At 47.2% G+C, this 17,230-nt stretch overlaps 1 pseudogene; it reads right to left on the reverse strand.

Annotated features, from left to right (window-relative positions):
- Nucleotides 1-2,178: 2,178 nt before the first annotated feature.
- Nucleotides 2,179-17,230, reverse strand: part of LOC147914340 (nuclear pore-associated protein 1-like) — a 47,137-nt pseudogene continuing 32,085 nt past the window's right edge.

Here is a 17,230-nt window from a genome sequence, read left to right on the forward strand (position 1 = left end):
TGCAGAGAATTCAGCCACATCTTCTCTGTCCTCCTCTCCTCCCTCCCACTCGTGACTCTCTTCCAGCCACATGAGTTTACTGACTGCTCCCTGAGGCATCAGGCATCCTTCCTCTGGGCCTTTGCAGTGATTATTCCCCTGATCTGGAATACTTTTCCCTCAGACATCTGACTCAGTTGCCTCCCTCTAGACTGTTCAAGTCCCCTCTTCCCAGTGAGGCTTGTCCTGTCCACTCTTTAACTCGAAAACCCTGCCTCTCTCTGCCCACAGTCTCCATCCTCCATCTGCTGGTTTGTCTTCCACAGCATTTGTTACTGGCTGACCTACCAGTTAATTACATATGTTTATTGTTTCTTTTGTCCCCTTCCAACTAGGATGTAGGCTCCACAAAGTCAGGAATTTTACCTTCATTACTTCTGGTGGAGACCCAGCAGAACTGTAGGGTCAGCCAGAACTGGGTGCAACTGTAACTCGTGTGATTTGATATTTTAGTGGTTTAGATTAGAGCCAGGCCTGTTACTAAAGAGGATCTTTTCTGACATTTTTCAGCAGCATGATAAATTCTAGGTAAACTTAAATTTTCAATAGTACAGAGCAGGCCTGAGCTCTTTCTTCCTTTATTTCTCTAGATGCAAGAACCCGGATGCCAAATCCATCCTCTCTGGGAATGGAAGTGGGAATGTGTGAGGATGACTGGCCTAAGTGTAAAGTAAACACAAAGATGCACAAAAAGACATTTAGACATTTAAAAACTGAAATCATAAAGTGTGGTTTCTTGTCCCACATCAGGGATTATCCAGCTGCAGTGAGTTCAGGGTGGTGGGAGAGGAGAGAGCAGCATAGAGGGAAGAGGCAGGGTGAGCCACCCCGTCTCTCTCTCCTCTGGACCTTCCTTCCTCCTGGAGTGTCGCCCCTCACACTCAACACCCACATGTCAGGGGCCAGCACGTGCCATCATCGTGTGTGGCTGCTTCCACGTCCCAGTCACCGGGACACAGGACATTTGCATAGTTAAGTCTGGCTCAACACATCACCATTCATGTGTGTCAGTTCTTCCTGCACAGCAGAGGAAAGACACGAGCAGAGGCAGATTAACAAGGACAAGGTTTATATATAAATATAAATATACACATAATCTGGGAAAGATAAGGGCCCATTGAGGCAAATGGATAGGGGGAGAGGAAGCCCCTGTAAACAGCGGTGGGCATCCTGCCAGTTCCCAGACTAGAGAAAACTGGCCCAGAGCTGGGGTCAGCCAAGTTAACAATCAAGGATGGCACGGTTGATGCTACGTGCAGCTCTCTTCTGTTCTCCACACTAGAGCTTCTCAAGTCTGGTGTCGTTCTGACCTGGGCTCGTGTGCCTCACCCTCCCAAACACACACATAAAACATCCCCCCACACATACACACACATCCTGCACAGACCCCCCACAGAGACACAAAACACACAGCCTACACACACACATGTATACACTCCCCACACACGTACACACCCCATACTACATATGTACACATGCAGACAACAGACACACACACCCCTGAGTTGTGGTCCTCTGGCTGCTGTAGGAAGAGAGCAGGTTCAGTGTCACTTGAAAGGGTTGAGTCCCTTTCCAGTGGAGCAAAGTCCGTTCCTGGTCATGCACAGTTTGCAGAGGAAGATCTGCTCCTTAGTTGTTGAGGTTAGTGATAGAAGAAAGGAATTGATTGGTGGCTCCTATGAAGCCCTGGCAGGTGATGAGGGTGCCCCAGAGGCAAGGCTAGCACTTGCTGTGCCCTGAGCACACGCACAGTTGCTTTGACCAGGAGCCTCCAAACACAGAGCTGGCACCTCCAACGTCAGGGGGGAACCTTCAGGTGTTTTGACTGAGAGCAGAGGTTTCTCTCTAAAAATATATGGTGCTGTCCTCCATTGCACCACCTGTGCTTTGCCCAGGGGGCCCCAGGGGCTCTGTATGGATGGGGGACCATAGTGTATCCAGTCACAGCAGATATGGTGCTATCCCCTGTCGCCTCACCTGTGCTCTGGGTAGATGGGCTCCAAGTGTTATGATGGCAGGTGGTGACACAGGGGCCTCTCATCACAGGTGAGATGATGTTCCCTCTGACTGCACCACCTGTGTTTTGGCCAGGTGGACCCCAGGTGCACTGATGGAAAGCAGGAATACCACGTCCTCCAATCATGGGATTGGTGTTGTCCCGTCCCATCGTACCACCTGGATTCTGACAGGTGGGCCCCGGGTGCTTGGAGTGAACGTGGAACTAGAAGTTCGTGTACGTGCAGGGATGGTGCTTGCCCCTCCTACTGCAGAAGCCATGCTGTGGCCACATGGCTCCCAGGTTATCTGACCAAAAGGAGGACCAGAAGTGGTGCTGGGTGCCCCTTCAGTCCTACCCCAAAGTTGAGTGCACTGGATGCCTGTGACTGAGTAAGGCCTGGGGTGGAACACTGACCCCAAAGCTCCCACCATCTGTAGGGGCTGCAGGTCCCAGAAACACAAGTGGGCCTGGAGTTGTATTGGCAGACAGTGAGCTACTCTCCCTTGTGCTGGGCATCCTGGTGGCAACTCCAAAGCCAGTAGTAGTAGATATGCCAGTGGGTAGAACACCTGGGATGTCACCAAAGGTAAGCTGGGTGTAGACAGCGGTGCCAAACACAGAACCTGGCAATGTCAAACCTGCTAATCCTGGTTGCGTTATGCTGCCTCAGGGTGGCCGGGCTGCAGCAGAGGTTGGGCCTACAGCTTGTGCTGGGGCTGCCAGTTTTCCCACCAGGAAAGAGTCGTCGGGCTGCCGCCCATCACAGGCCCCAAATGCGGGCTGAGAGGAGATTCCTGGGTCAAAGAGAATGTTAGAAATTGCGGTCTGTCTGCTAACTGACTGCAGGTAAACAGGTGGACACGTGGGCTGAGGCAGTGCTGCCACTGGGTGGCGTGTTCTGAGAACCAGGAAGCGCCGTGTAAAATGGGAAGTGGTTCTCCCTGGATACTGGGGGAGACTGGAAGATGACAGCCTGGGAAGGAGGCGTGGGATCCATGGCATCGGTGTTAAAGGCAGGCTTGAAGTTTGCAGAGGTGCTGCCTGCTGGAGCATAGGGGACTGCAGGAGCCACGAGGGGTGGGCTGGTGAGAACAGGAGCACTGGGGAGAGAGGCTGTCTGCTGCTGCCCATCGGGGGTCCCACATGTGGGCTGAGGGGTGGTTTGGGGGCCAAACAGAAAATTAAAACTTGGGCTGGGGAAGATAACCATCAATGAAGATGGGCTGGTGGAGACTGGTACCTTTGCAGGGCGCTTCTGCTCCACAGTGCAATGAACTTGGGGAAACAGGAAAGATCTCACACTGGAGCCTGGGGAGACCTGAAAATGCCAGCCTGGGAAGGGGGAGTCGTGTCCATGTCAATGACACCAGGATCTAAAGTGGGCTGGGAGGTCAGACCTGCAGGTGCTGTGGCTCTGATGGTGGAAGGGACTCCACAGAAGGGATGGGTGGCTGGTGAACACAGGGTTCCAGGTGGAAGGAACTGGAAGAGGGGTGGGTAAGAGAAAAGAAGGGGGAGAATCTACACACATGGGTGTCAGGTGTTCTTTTTATCTGGAGGCCAGCTGGAAGGAGAAGGTAGAGGTGCTAGGAGGTGTGGGGAGGCCAGAAATAGGAACTGCTGTAGCTCTGACTGAATGAAAAGGGCCTCCATTCTCATTGAGTAGAATTCCCAAAACAGGACTAGGTCTTAAAGAATCATCAGGAACAGCAGGAGGAGGACAGTTTGGGACTGTGTATCTTGTTTCCTGATCAGTATTTGGTGTCGGGGAAGGTGGAGGGGCAGACAGGTGAGGGGGCTGGCAGACAGGTCAGCCAAGTCATTGGGAGGAGCAGGGACCTGTAAAGTGTGAGTGTCCAGGGGCAGGGAGTCTGCAGTCTCCGAGGCAGGTTGGGAGGAGGAAGGGGCAGGCTGAGTGGCACTGCAGTCTGCCATGACCCTCGTTTTATCCTCCAAGATCTTGTTCTGCTGACACTCAGTGTTCTTTTCCAAGGTGCCCAGGTTTTTGGCAATAGCTGTGCAAGGAAGCTTAGGAGGTGGGGACAGCTCACCTTGGCCCCACAGCAGTCACAATGGCAGTGGCAGGGACAGCACAAGTGGCATGGCGATTCTCTGTTTGCAGGGCCTACTGCTGGGAGAAACCATGGAGAAGAGCTCCTTGACGGGACGTCTGAAGGCCTTTCGTCCTGCATCTCCTTTCCGGACGTCAGTGAGCTGGAGGGCTGGGCTGATGGTCTTCACCCAGCACTTCCTTTGTTGACGTCTCCGGCAGCAGGAGCAGCATGGGCTTTGTCAGAGAGCACTGCTACATCTGGATCAGGCTTCCCAGGAGGCAGGACATCTCCAGCAGGGCTGTATGAGATGGTGATGACATGGCTTTCCAAGGAGGAGCTTATTGGAAACATCTGGGCCTTCTCACTCCAGCTGTCTTCTGGGTGCTTGGAATGGAGATCCAGATGTCCAGGACTGCACTTGAGGGAAGTAAGGACTCTGTTGGTCTCCAGGGGCCTAGATGTCAAGGGTATATCCCCATTGTTATGGGGACCCCTGTTCCCATCATCTTGTCCTTTGGTCTCTACATGGTCTTCCTCATCCTTTGCCATCCCCTCTCTGAGCTCTTCTTGGGCCTTCACCTCAGTCTCTTTTGGGCAAGGAAGGTGGAGGTGACTGGATGGTGCCAGCTTCATAGCCTTGACTACTTTCATAGTCTGCTCCCATAAGCAGACTGCCCGGGCTTCTTTGAAGAGTCCCTCTAGCTCACCAAGGGGAGGATTCCCAGAAGGTAGCACGTGGCTTGCTAGGTCTGATACTGCCTCTCCAGTGCTATGTAAAAGCCAATTGAAAATGGTAAAGGATCCTGGTGGAACAGCCTGCAGCCAGGGCTGAGAATTGGCGCAGGAATAGTGGTGTGGTCCCAGCCAGGCAGGATGGCATCATGGGCGGGAGAAACCAGGTGACCACAGCCACGCAGGGGAAGGTGGCGGGGAGGGGGACAAAACTTACAAAGGAAATTGCCCATATAGAGCTGCTACGTGCCAAACCATCCGAGAATAGAGTATGAAACTGGAGAGCTTGTCCTTAGCTTCTGACTCCTCCCAGGGCCAGGCAGGCACTGCACTGTTCAGCTTGACACTTGTGATGTCTCCTTGGAACATGTCACAGAGGGTGCACCAGGGGCACACGCCAGCCCAGTATGTGAAGAGATGTCACCAAAGGGCGAGGCCCCAACGGCCGCCCCAGCTGGACTTTCTAGCACCTGGGACTTCCTGCCATGGGTTGCAGGTGTTTGGTGCCAGATGGGCCACCATGCGGGGACAATTCAGGACTGGGAGGCCCCATCCCCACAGCTCACCCCCCTGGGCGCTGGCTCTGCAGGCCACTGAGCGCCTGGGTGTGTGTCGCCAGTGCTTTCCTCGGGGTCCCTGAGGTCAGAGCCTGCTCAAAGCCGAGCCAGGACCCACCAGATCCCGCCAGAGTGTGGCCCGCCTCCTCCAGGGACCCCTGCCTCCAGCTTCTCTGTGAGGCCTGGAGCCAGGGGTGCCTTGTCCTTGGCCCCTAGACCCCCAGCGTCATCAGCCAGGTGGGCAGGTTTCTGAGGAGGGGACGGGGAGCCTGACCTGACTGGGTGCTGTACCCAACGACATCCCTTCCCGGTAGGCAGGTTCTGTCTTCACTTTTTTTTTAGAAATTTGTAGTTTAAAACAACATTAAACCTTAGACCACCTCAGATTTTCTCTTTGGTCTACTTGGAAGGATCCAAAAATATAAAGATTGTAAGAGTGCAATTACACCAGAAAATGGGTGTAGCTATATTCATCATACTTACCAAGTAGAGAATCATTACATAACGATAAAGGGGACAATTCGTCAGGAAGCTACAACCATTCAGATCCTCCAGGTGCCTAAAGGCTGCCCTGCTGGTCTCATGGTTAAGGTTTGGCCTTCTCACTGCCCTGGCCCAGGTTCAATTCCTGGTTGGGGAACCTCCCCAACCATCTCTCCCTTATCATACTGTGAGTTCACACTGAGCACATAAAATAAAAAGTGCTCAGAAATAGTCTGTTAATAAGCGAGTTCCCGTAAAATCATCTGCTCCTGATTTTATTTTATTTCCAATTTTAAAATTACTTTCTATAAACTGAAACCTTCCGAGCTCTTGCTGAGCCTCTTGGTGTATTTCCAGTCTACAAGGATTCTCTTAATATTTCCAAGTTATTTGCAAACAGAAAACCAAACAAAGACTTTGTTTTCCAACCACATATATACAAAAGTATGAGTTTTTTGCTTTTGTTTTTCTTATTGAAGAGAAAAATTAAAAGAGGGAAAAAAGGCAATTAAACGGTTAAGTCACAAAGTTGTGCCTTAAGGTTGGTTACATTTTCCAGAAGACCAGCAGCAATTTGGCTGAGGCCTCGATCCTGGGCAATCCCCAAAGGCACTACTCGTTACCTCTAGGTGACAAATCAGGACTCCGTTTACCTCTTCAACATTGATTCATTGCAAAATCTGCATACTTAGGGTACCCAGAGTCTTTCATAAAAGGCAGTTTGTTAATTTCCAGGATGTTTTCTAGTGTTTTCAAGTTGAACGCCCTACATTGATCATTGCTTCTAAGGATCTGCCAGAGCCTTGGGACCTACAAAGAGAGCTTTGGCATTTCCTTAAAATTCAGGACAGCTCACCGTCTGCTCTCCCTTGGACTGACCCTCCCGGGATGAATTCAGCCCTGCAGAGCAGCCCCTGGGTCTGTCCATGGTGGTGTTCCACACAGAGAGAGAGAGGCTGCTCCGCGAGTTAGGAGGCTTCGGTTCCACAGCCTGGATTTTTATTTAAAACAATTTTATGAGGAGGATAAATAAAAAGTTAAATGTGTGAAGGCAAAGAATGAGCTAATCCTAGAGGAACCATTGCAACAGAGAGACATATTAGGCCTTAGTGTGCTATCCTCCTCCTAACCCCCTTGGTGCTTTTAAGTATTTTTTTGACACCCTGACGTTACTGGGGGGTCAAATGTGCACGAAATACAATCTCGTTGGTAAATTACATATTTAGGTTGCTAATTTTCCCTGTGTCTTTCATGTATCCTCATTTCTTCTTCATATGACAGCAGATATTTTGAGACAAGAGTTAACCCTTTATTCTGGTTTAACACCCAAGAGAAAACCTGTCCCGAAATTTTGTGATCTGTATATTGCAAAACCAGAAGACAGCACAAACATTCACTAACCAGTAGGTGATGTGTGCGGTCGGTGAAGAAAGGAGGGCAAAGGAAATGAGTGTCAAAGATAGAAAGCTTCAGCCAGGCCTGTTGGGGGTTCAAGTCAAATACAGGAGGGGGAGGCACACACACACACACTATGGCTTAAAAAGGCACCCAAATATGCCCAGTCATCCCTGGAATACAATCTCAGGGAGACTTTTGATGAACCTTTTTTTTTAAAGACTTTATCTTTTTAGACCAGTTCTAGGTTTACAACAAAATAGGGAGGTACAGAGTTTCCTACATGCCCCCTGCCCCCACGCATGCATAGCTCCCCCATTGTCAACATCACTCGCCAGAATGGTACATTTGTTACCAGGGATAAACCCACAGTGACACATCATAATCACCCGAAGTCCACAGTTTCCCCTCAGGTTCACTTTTGGTGTTGTACATTCCATGGGCTGGGACAAATGTACAATGACACATATCCATCGTTATAGTATCGTACAGAATATTTTCACTGCCCTAAAAATCCTCTGTGCTCTGCCTATTCTTCTGTCCCTGCCCCCCACCCCTGGCAACCACTGATCTTTTTATTGTCTCCATAGTTTTGCCTTTTCCAGAATGTCATATAGTTGGAATCATACAGTAATGTAGCCTTTTCAGATTGGCTTCTTTCCCTTAGCAATATGCATTTTAGCTTCTTCCATGTCTTTTTATGGCTTGACAGCTCCTATCTCTCAATAGCATTCCATTGTCTGGATGTATTGATGAACTTTGAGACTGGGAATGCTCAAAACCATGATCCCGAATTCACCCAGGAAATCTCAAACCCAATTAAAGACATTTACAAATTTTCAGACTGTGCTTACAACATCACTAAAAATTTCTCCAATACCCAAAAGATCTTAAAAATGTGGTGGTGTCCTGTTTTCATTGACTGACGTTAAGAGACATTAACTTACCCAATGGTGGTTACCTGATCTTGATTAGAAACCAGGTGCCCCCCAACCCCCACTAGCCCACTGCACTACATTAGGGGGTCGGGACTAGGGTTTTCCTATTTAGCAAATTAAAATACAGTATTTTATCTGTCAATACTAGTTGGAATAAAGGCCCCACACATCTAATAATGGTGGTATCAGAAATACCTTCAGTGTTTCAGAAAACCTAATAGAAAGTCAATATTTACTATGGTGTGGCCAATGACAAGGCAAACTTTCCACCGCTCTCCCTCCCCACCCACTATTCAGTGTATTCTCTCTTTGTTATCTTATCCTGGTTAGAAGTTTTGAGGAGCAACTATATGTTCCTCTGGAATGAAAAACAGAGACAACAATTAACAATTACCTAAATGCAGTTTGTTTGGAAGGCTAATTCTTTCAAAGGTGAGAGTCAGTAGCAGATGAGTGAAGAGTGGGAACCACTGTATGCTAGAGTTTGCAAAGACTGCCTGGAGGTGGTGGGAGGGGCAGTGGGGGTGGGCATCAGATGGGGCTCTGAGATCCCTCCTCTGTTTCAATCTGAGCAGCTCTGCCCTGATCAATTTACATAATAGAATTCAGCCTAAGATTGTATCTGAGGACAGTGGCCTCCTGCTAAAATACCATGTGAAGCCTTTGTTCTACATTAGAAATGTGCTGTCCAATACACTAGCCACTAGCCGCAGGTGGCTACTGAGCACTTGAAATGCGGCTGGTCCAACTTGAGTTGTGCTGTGAATGTAAAATAAACACCAGGTTTCAAGACAGTACAAAGAAAGAATGTATAATATCTCAATAAATTTTATATTGATTACATGTTCAAATGATATTTTGGATATATTAGTTAAGTAAATATATTATTAAAATTAATGTGACCTGTATATTTTTATTTTTTTGAATGTAACTACTAAAAAATATAAAATTATCTGCATGGCTTGCATTACATTTCTGTTGGATAGTGCTGATAGACCATGCTGTGAGATACGTAAAAGAAATGGACTTGTGTGACCTGCACATGACCACTCGCAGGTCAGTTTAGATTGCCCACTAGTCTCAGCACTTTCTAGCTAAGAGTAATTTCATGTTTATGTTACTGAGAGTCACTCTAAAACAATAAAAAATTGTTACTGTGCGCTCTCCAAGTTTTTTTTTTTTCCTAGTATCTTTTTTTCTTACAGTATTAAGACATTTCTTTGGTTATGGTTGCAACCAGCTGAGGAAAGACGGGGCCCTGACTGTGGCTCAGTGTTTCAGAGAAGTGCACAGAGCAGGAAGAGGCGGTTCTGTGCTGAAGATCAAGCCCAGCCATGCCCCGCCCGGCCGGTACCTTGGCTCTGCTCAGCGGCTCCAAAATTAGCCTGACGGACCCTAGGTTCCTCTGAGCCAGCAGCAGCTTTTCGTTTCCAGTTTTGATATTTTTCTTGGAGCTTTTTCTGCTCCTCTGCTTGTAGCTTCTCAAGCTTTACCAGATTCCATCGGAATTCATGGTCCCTCTGTTTCTGTTCCCTCTTGCGACGCTTCTCTCTTTTCTTCCTCCAGTTCTTCTAGCTCTATTTCTTTTCTTCTGCTCTCTGCCTCTCCTCTGCCTCTTATTCTCAGCTGTTTTGTTCTTCTCTGCTGCCAGTTTTTAATTGAGGCATCACTCAGCAGTTTGGTTGAATCAAAAGAAACCTTGATGTTGCAGGCCACGGCCTTGCCATCCTCGCCTATAATATGAGCTTTATCCCACCCAGGGTGTTTCTGGCTTGGATGAAGCCCCCATACCCACGGTACTCGACATATGCCTTGAAGTTCCAGTGTCCCCCGAAACTGAAGGTGTGCAAGTTTTTGTCAGTCATCTCCACCCGGTAGGGGTGCAGCATGGAAATGTCCACGTTCCGTATTTCCCCAACCTTATCAAACACCCTGACTAGAACCCCTCACTGGGCTTCTCCAAACCCAACTCCTACTAACTCTGATCATCCTGCCTCTCTCTTGTAGGGACCCTTCTGATAATCCAGGATAATCCTCCCAAATCAAGACCATTAAGTTAATCACACCTGCAAAATCTTTTCTGCCATGTAAGGTAACATTCACAGGGTCTGGGGATTAGGACGTGGAAAATTTTAGGGGCAGCATTATTCAGTCTACCACAACCTCCAGAGGAATTACCTAGTTTATAACTAGCTGACCCTGGTGGGGTGGTGGTGAGGGGCAGGGCAGGAGAATGTGAGAAGATCAGGCCTGAGCCATCCTGTATCGAGCCCTTGGGGGCCTACAGCTCTGTGTTACACACCAGCGCTAAGGTCTCAGTTCTGGTTTAATCCACTAATCAACTCAGCTGAGTTGAGTTTTGTTTCATTTTCTGTCTCCCATACCTGTGCTAAGGCTAATCTTGACATCCTTGGAAACCTGAGGCACTGCCTCGCATTAGCTGTAACCTTCACATGGGTCTGCTGGAGGTGGCCAACCTCAGACTCTGCCACACTTTGTTCAGGAAGACTTATTAATCAACGGATGCTAAATCAAGGGGAAACTTTGATGAGAAGCGGAACACCTACATGTTCATAAAGTGCCTCTCCACAGACTGCTTATTAATCACAAGGGAAAATACAACTACACAGTGGAGAAAGGCACAGCATACTGAACACAGATGACCAAAATGATGACCAAAATGAACAACACTGATGAGAGGCTGGTGAACAGCGTATGTGTCTCCAGAAGGACGCAACATCACCTGTGAAGAATTCTGGCTGAGAATGCATAATCTCCATCTAATCCTGGGAAACTTCACACAAACCCAGTGGAGGAATAGGGACTGTATCCTTCTAAAATGTCAATATTATAAAAATCAGAGAAGGTCTGTGGCAGTGTTTCAGATTAAAGGAAGCTAAAGAGACATGGCAACTAAATTCAATACCTGACTCTAGATGGGACCCTGTCCTAAAGGGGAATTGACAAAATTATAATACAGATGGGATATTGAAGTATTGTAGCAATGTTCAATTCTCTAGAGTTGACAACTGCTGCAGTTATGTAGGAAAACATCCGTGTTCTTAGGAAATACATGCTAAAGTATTTGGGGGAAAGGGACCATGATGTATGTAACGTATCTGCAAATGGTTCAGAAAAAAATATGTTGTGGGTTACGTCTGCAAATACATTGAGAGCGGGAGACCGAGAGGAAGCACATGATGAAGCAGAGGGGGTCAGAGATGAACACTGGGGAAGAGGGGAAAGGGCACATGTGCCTGATCTTTGTACTGTTCTCACTCTTGTGTCTTTTCTGTAGGTTAGAAATAAACAATTAAAAAGAAAGACACCAATATCTACTGGGCACCAAGTATCGTGCAAGGTCGTTTCTCAGATGGAGAGAAAGACAAAGCGCTCCTCAGAGGAAAAGAAACTCACTGAGAAGAAGGCTGTCCCCAGGCAGGTGTGACACTGGTCTGCAGAGGGCCCCAGGCAGGGGAAGCGCTCAGCGTGACAGGGCTTGCATCCTAGAGCCCCCTCTTCCCGGTACTCAGATGGGGCACATTCCTGGTGAGCATTCAGTCCCCATGGTGGTTCACCCTCAAGCCTTCCTGACAGGTCGTGCAGGTCCCAGATGACGAGCAGGTCTGGCAGGACTTGTGGCAATCTGTGGGAGGGAGGAGGCAGCAGACAGAGTGAGAGAGGCCAGGGCGCCCCTCTAGGGAATCAGTTCCCCTGGAAAGTGTCTTCACACTCCTTCCTCATTTGTTCCAGAAATTTCCAGGACTCTGTTCCAAGGGTGTGGGACCATGAGTTGAGTACAGCCCTGGAGCTCTGGATGGAGCATTCTTCTCACAAAATGAGAAAACATGGCTGTTTCACATTCTCTGTAATATCTAGAGAGCCCTTCCTGCAACAACCACCTCAGAGATATCAGTAAGATTCGCTATAATTACCCAAACTGCAACAAAATAGTAATAAGCAACTCTGCAGCAGCATGGTCACACACAGTTTGTCTCCTTTTCACCACCATAACTCCTATTCTGCAGTCCTCCACTGACCTCCCAGAATACCTTGAGCTTATAGCTAACATGACAATTGTGAAAATATAATTACCTGTTGACAAAAAAGGCCACTTTTGTATTCATTTATGAATGCACAGTACCTGCGGGAGGGCCTGGCATGTAACAGGCACTCAGTGAATATTTGTTAGACAAACAAATAAGAACAACTCACTCCCCCCTCGGGTTTTAGCAGTTGCCCTTCACATGGGAATCCTTTTTGATCAGCCACTTTTGTGAGGAGGGTCAGCATTCTCCATTGCTAATAAAAGTTACATGATCTAAGTAACAAATGATTCATTTTAAAAATAAATAATAAATTAGAGAAGAATCACAGTATGATTCCTTGAACAGTAGGGAAAGGGCTGGGACGACAACTCTGGGGCTGGAACTGTGCCAACCCCAGATCCTGCTGTGTCTCAGCAGCTACCCATAATCCCCTGAGGCTCCCTGGGGTGCGGTGCTCGGCCGTGTACCCAGTCTTTACCTTTGCAATCCTTAGTCTCTTTATCATAGTAAGTTCCTGCTGGAAACTCATCTAAACATTGCCCATCGTAGAGAACTGAGGACGCCTCAGCATAGAGGTCACAGCCGTCCACTGAGGGGCCACTGCCCTCCAGACAATCTTCATGGCAGGGGACACGCTGGCACGTATCTTCACAGAAGTGGTGGGGACAGGACTGATGGCACATATCCCTGTACAGGAAGGAATCAGACGTGCACTCTGGGGGAGGGGGAAGCAGCAAGTGACCCCAGGGGGACAGGAGAAAGGAATTCACTCCTTCTGCAGTGGGCTAGCCTGTCCCCACCACTTTGCCTCATTTGACCTGCGAGTACCTGCAGTTGCCCCATCCCCACCCTGCCGGGGGACATCCACCACGTCTCACAAGCCCTGCCTTGGGAGAGGAGACCCATATGGTGGCCCGATTAGACGGTGCTAGGTTTACATCCTGAAATGAACTTCCTCTTGAGGGTGCAAAAAATGGTAGTGCTGTGGCAATGAGTGATGGCTGCGATGCTGGAGGGGTTGTTCTGAAATCCCGGAAAGCAGGAGCAGGTTTTAAAGTTGCACTGAGCACTTCAGGCTTGTTTAATACAGAAAGCAGTTTAGGAATTCTTGGGTTAGGTGATTTTTCGTTCACTGGTAGGGTAGAGCAATGAAACACACATGGTAAATTAGTATGAAAAATGCATTGTAGGCATGTTTTATTTGTGTTCATTCTCTAATTTGGGAGAGAATTCCAGAAAACACTTTAGGTTACACCAAGAGAATCCTTTGGACAGGACAGCACCAGTTAAATGATCCAGTCTTATTCTGGAGAGGAAATTATACAGCTTCTCTTGGGAGATAATTCCAGAGGAAAAGTTCCTAGCCAGAGCACTGTTCTTGGAGTCTTTAGTTTCCCGTAGCACTTGGGATAGTGCTTGGCACCCCCTAAGTGCTCAGGACATGTGTGTGGAAGAAATGGTGCAAAAAGGGGCTCTTGTCTTAACTTGCAGAATCCATAATGGAAACACTTTCACCCTCAGTTTCCTCAGTGATGTGCACAGAGATAGATAGTTTTAGGAAAAGTAGAGAGACTGGTTCCCCCAGTTCTGCTTGGACACCCCACCCTCAGAGAGTTGGCCTCAGCTGGGGTGTCTTGGCAGAGCCACGTACCCCCCGGGATGCTCCAGGTACCTTCCCATGTTTCCTCATGGGTGCCATCCTGACACATCTCTTGCACAACCTCTGCACAGACACGTGCCTTTGGAGCAGGTTTCCTGTCACGGTCCCTGGTCCAGGGCGAGGCCCCCTTCACAGAAGTGGCAGTTGGTGGCATTTCCTTCACATGTTCTGCAAGGAGAGCTACAGCGTTCACATGTGCCGTCTTCTGCACAGAAGCCCCTGTGGGGTGGAGAGAGAGAGCAACTGGAGAAGCTTCCAACCAGGGAAATGATGCCCACCTGGAGACAAGGAGTCAGGGCTGTAAAAGGAAGGCCAGCGGCTATTGTCAACCCAGATGAACCCATCGGATCTCCCGAGGAAGTGTGGTAAGAGATCAGGTCTGGAAAAATAAAATGAAAGGGACAGGTGTCATCCTTGTGAATTTGCTCTGTTTGAAAACAGCTCATGTTAATTCGTATCTAGTTTAGCCATCTTCTGATTTCCCTATTTTGTCTCCTGATTTTCATTTTTTCTTTTTGGTTAAAGTACAAAATGCTTATTATTCAAATTAATACATCTTTAATTAAATTTTTTTTCAATTTAATAAATTATAAAAATTATTTTTAAAATGCTCTAGAGGTTTAATGCCTGATAAAATAGAACCACTTTTGATCTTGGATGTTCTGTGTCAACCTCCAATGGCTTCCCTCAAACACATACATATGTCATTTGCACACAGTATTAAACGTATGTGGAGCACCTGTTATTCTAGTCGGTGTTTGTGTGATTGACTTTCTTCCAGGTGGAATCTGAGGACTGTAATTATATTGTACCTCTGAGTGATTAACCTGTCACATGATAGAAATCACTCAGCAGTGTAGATACAACATAAATATGAAAAACCCCAACCCTCTCAAATATAATTGGGAGATGAGGGGAGGATAGGTAGTTTTTCATTGAAGGGAAAAGCTGAAGGGAAGAGCTGGAACTTGCAGAAGCAGGACAGTCATAAACCAGTTTAGAGAAGATGGACTTCTGATGTCATAGGTACCTGTTCCAATTGTTTTCAATAATTATCCTTCTGTTAGTCAGCTATTGCCGTAGTAGTGCTGTGTAACAAAACACCCCAAAACTCGTTATTCATGTGTCTGTGGGTAGGCAGATCTAGGCTGAGAATGTGCTCAAAGAGGCACATGTCATTGTACAGGGAAAACTCAGACATGTGCTCTGGGGGAAGGAGGCCTCCTGCAAGATGTACATCGTGTCCTGGTCTTCTTCACACCCCTATATCCTCCCTGGCACTGGGGATACCGGGGCATGTTCTTCTCTTAGCCATGACAGAAGCACAAGAGGGCAAGTTCAACAAGGCCTACACATTTTAATCTGATTCTCTTCTGCTAACATCTCATTGCTGAAAGCACATCAAATAACCCAGGCCAAAGCCAAGTGTCAGGGAAGTCGATTCTGCCTCTCCTGAGAGCTGATGCAAAGTTACAGGCAGAAGGCATGGATGCAGGGAGGGGTGAAGAATTGCAGCAAATAACTCAATCAACTAGTGTCCTCTTTGAAACCTAAAGCCAATGAGGGAGTCCTCCTATATAGCATCCTTACTTGATGTTTTAATTAGTTAACTCATTCACATCCATTTAATCATTCTTTTAGTCATTAATTTCGTGTATTTATTCAGTAAACAAAAATGTATTGAATGGGTCAGGAAGAAATATGACAGGGCTGAATAAAAGTCACATTTCTAATGTGGTTTTAAGAAAGAAAAATTGAAGAAGTTTAGGTAGAAGAGAGGGAACTAAATAGCATCCCAATGAAAGCTAACACCAGGCTTCCTCACACATTAGCATCCTTAGCTTTTGGGACCATGACGGAGAACACTTGAAGAACAAAGACCCTGCTACTTTGTCCAACCAAGTCAACCTCTTAAGAATGAATTTGACAAGACTTGGATAGAAATGTACTACTTGTTGACCAAGAGTTTGACTGAATTCGAGAAATTTGAAATTAAGGAAATTTAGTGCATTCTCAAACATATCACATCTTCTAGCTCAATGAGAATTTGGTGGATTCATTGTTTTTATGTGTGTGGTGAGACATTTGGCCTCGCCTGAAGAGAGATGTGACATTTCTCCCTAGTTAACTTCTAATCTCTTGGAATTTCCCAAGAGGTAGGAAGGTCTTTGTTATCCATCAGGGGCACCTGCTACCACAGCTGATAGTCTGTGCTAAGGACATGACTCAGGCTGGGGCCAGCCACACCCTGCAGGTTTAGGCTGGGGACGGGCAAAGCCAGAAGTACAACCCTGTGGTTAGAGGTTAGGAGATTGGGGCCACATGATATCAATTGACCTCTGGGGAATTTTCTATCCTCAGCCCGACCAACGTCTCTACAGAATAGTTTCTGGACGCTGAAGTTGAGCGATTCTAGTACAGAATTGGAAAAGATGCAGCACGAAGAACCTTTTTCAGATTCTTCTAATAAGGGATTCAGTGGATGTCGGGTGAGATGCTGAGATGAAAGAAATGGATTCAAGCAAAATAGAAAAAAAGTATTGAAGACTACTGCTAACTTAAAAATACATGAATCTCAGAAGTTTGTTGAGAGGCAACCAGAAGGCAACATGAGAAGGTGTTTTTCAGAGAGTCACTTTGCTAAAAGCAGCCTTCTCCACACAGGTCTGCCCAGCAATTTGTTCTCCTGTCTTGTCCTTGCATTCACAAAATTCTTCTGTTAATGCTTTATTTCACTGTTATTTTTAGTTAAGGAAACAAATATTTCTTTTAAGAAGAAATGGCCATCTGTATTAAATTGTTAAATTCAAAGTACTTTACGTTGAAGTCTTTCTGCCAGACAAATATATGTAATGCCAAAGCTGTGTGGTTCTGGAGCTTCACCTACATCTTACAGACACTAGAGACAGCGACGGCCAGGGCTTAAAGGAAGACCATTTTTCCTTCTACTAGAGCTTCAAATCTGTTCATATTTGGTGAATTTGAGCACACTTTATGTGTGAATTGCCTTCTTTCCCTTTGAAGCCTCTGATTCTTCCCACCACCAACATTTCTTTTGCCTTTAGCTGTGGATGGTTTGTGTGTGTGTGTGTGTGTTTGTGAGGAAGATCAGCCCTGAGCTAACATCCATGCCAATCCTCCTCCTTTTGCTGAGGAAGACTGGCCCTGAGCTAACATCTGTTGCCAATCCTCCTCCTTTTTTTTCCCCCTTTTTCTCCCCAAAGCTCCGGTAGATAGTTGTATGTCATAGTTGCACATCCTTCTAGTTGCTGTATGTGGGACGCCACCTCAGCATGGCCAGAGAAGCAGCACATCAGTGTGCGC

Source organism: Ceratotherium simum, chromosome 20 (genome assembly GCF_057802395.1).
Source record: "Ceratotherium simum simum isolate JZ-2026a chromosome 20, ASM5780239v1, whole genome shotgun sequence".
NCBI lineage: Eukaryota > Metazoa > Chordata > Mammalia > Perissodactyla > Rhinocerotidae > Ceratotherium > Ceratotherium simum.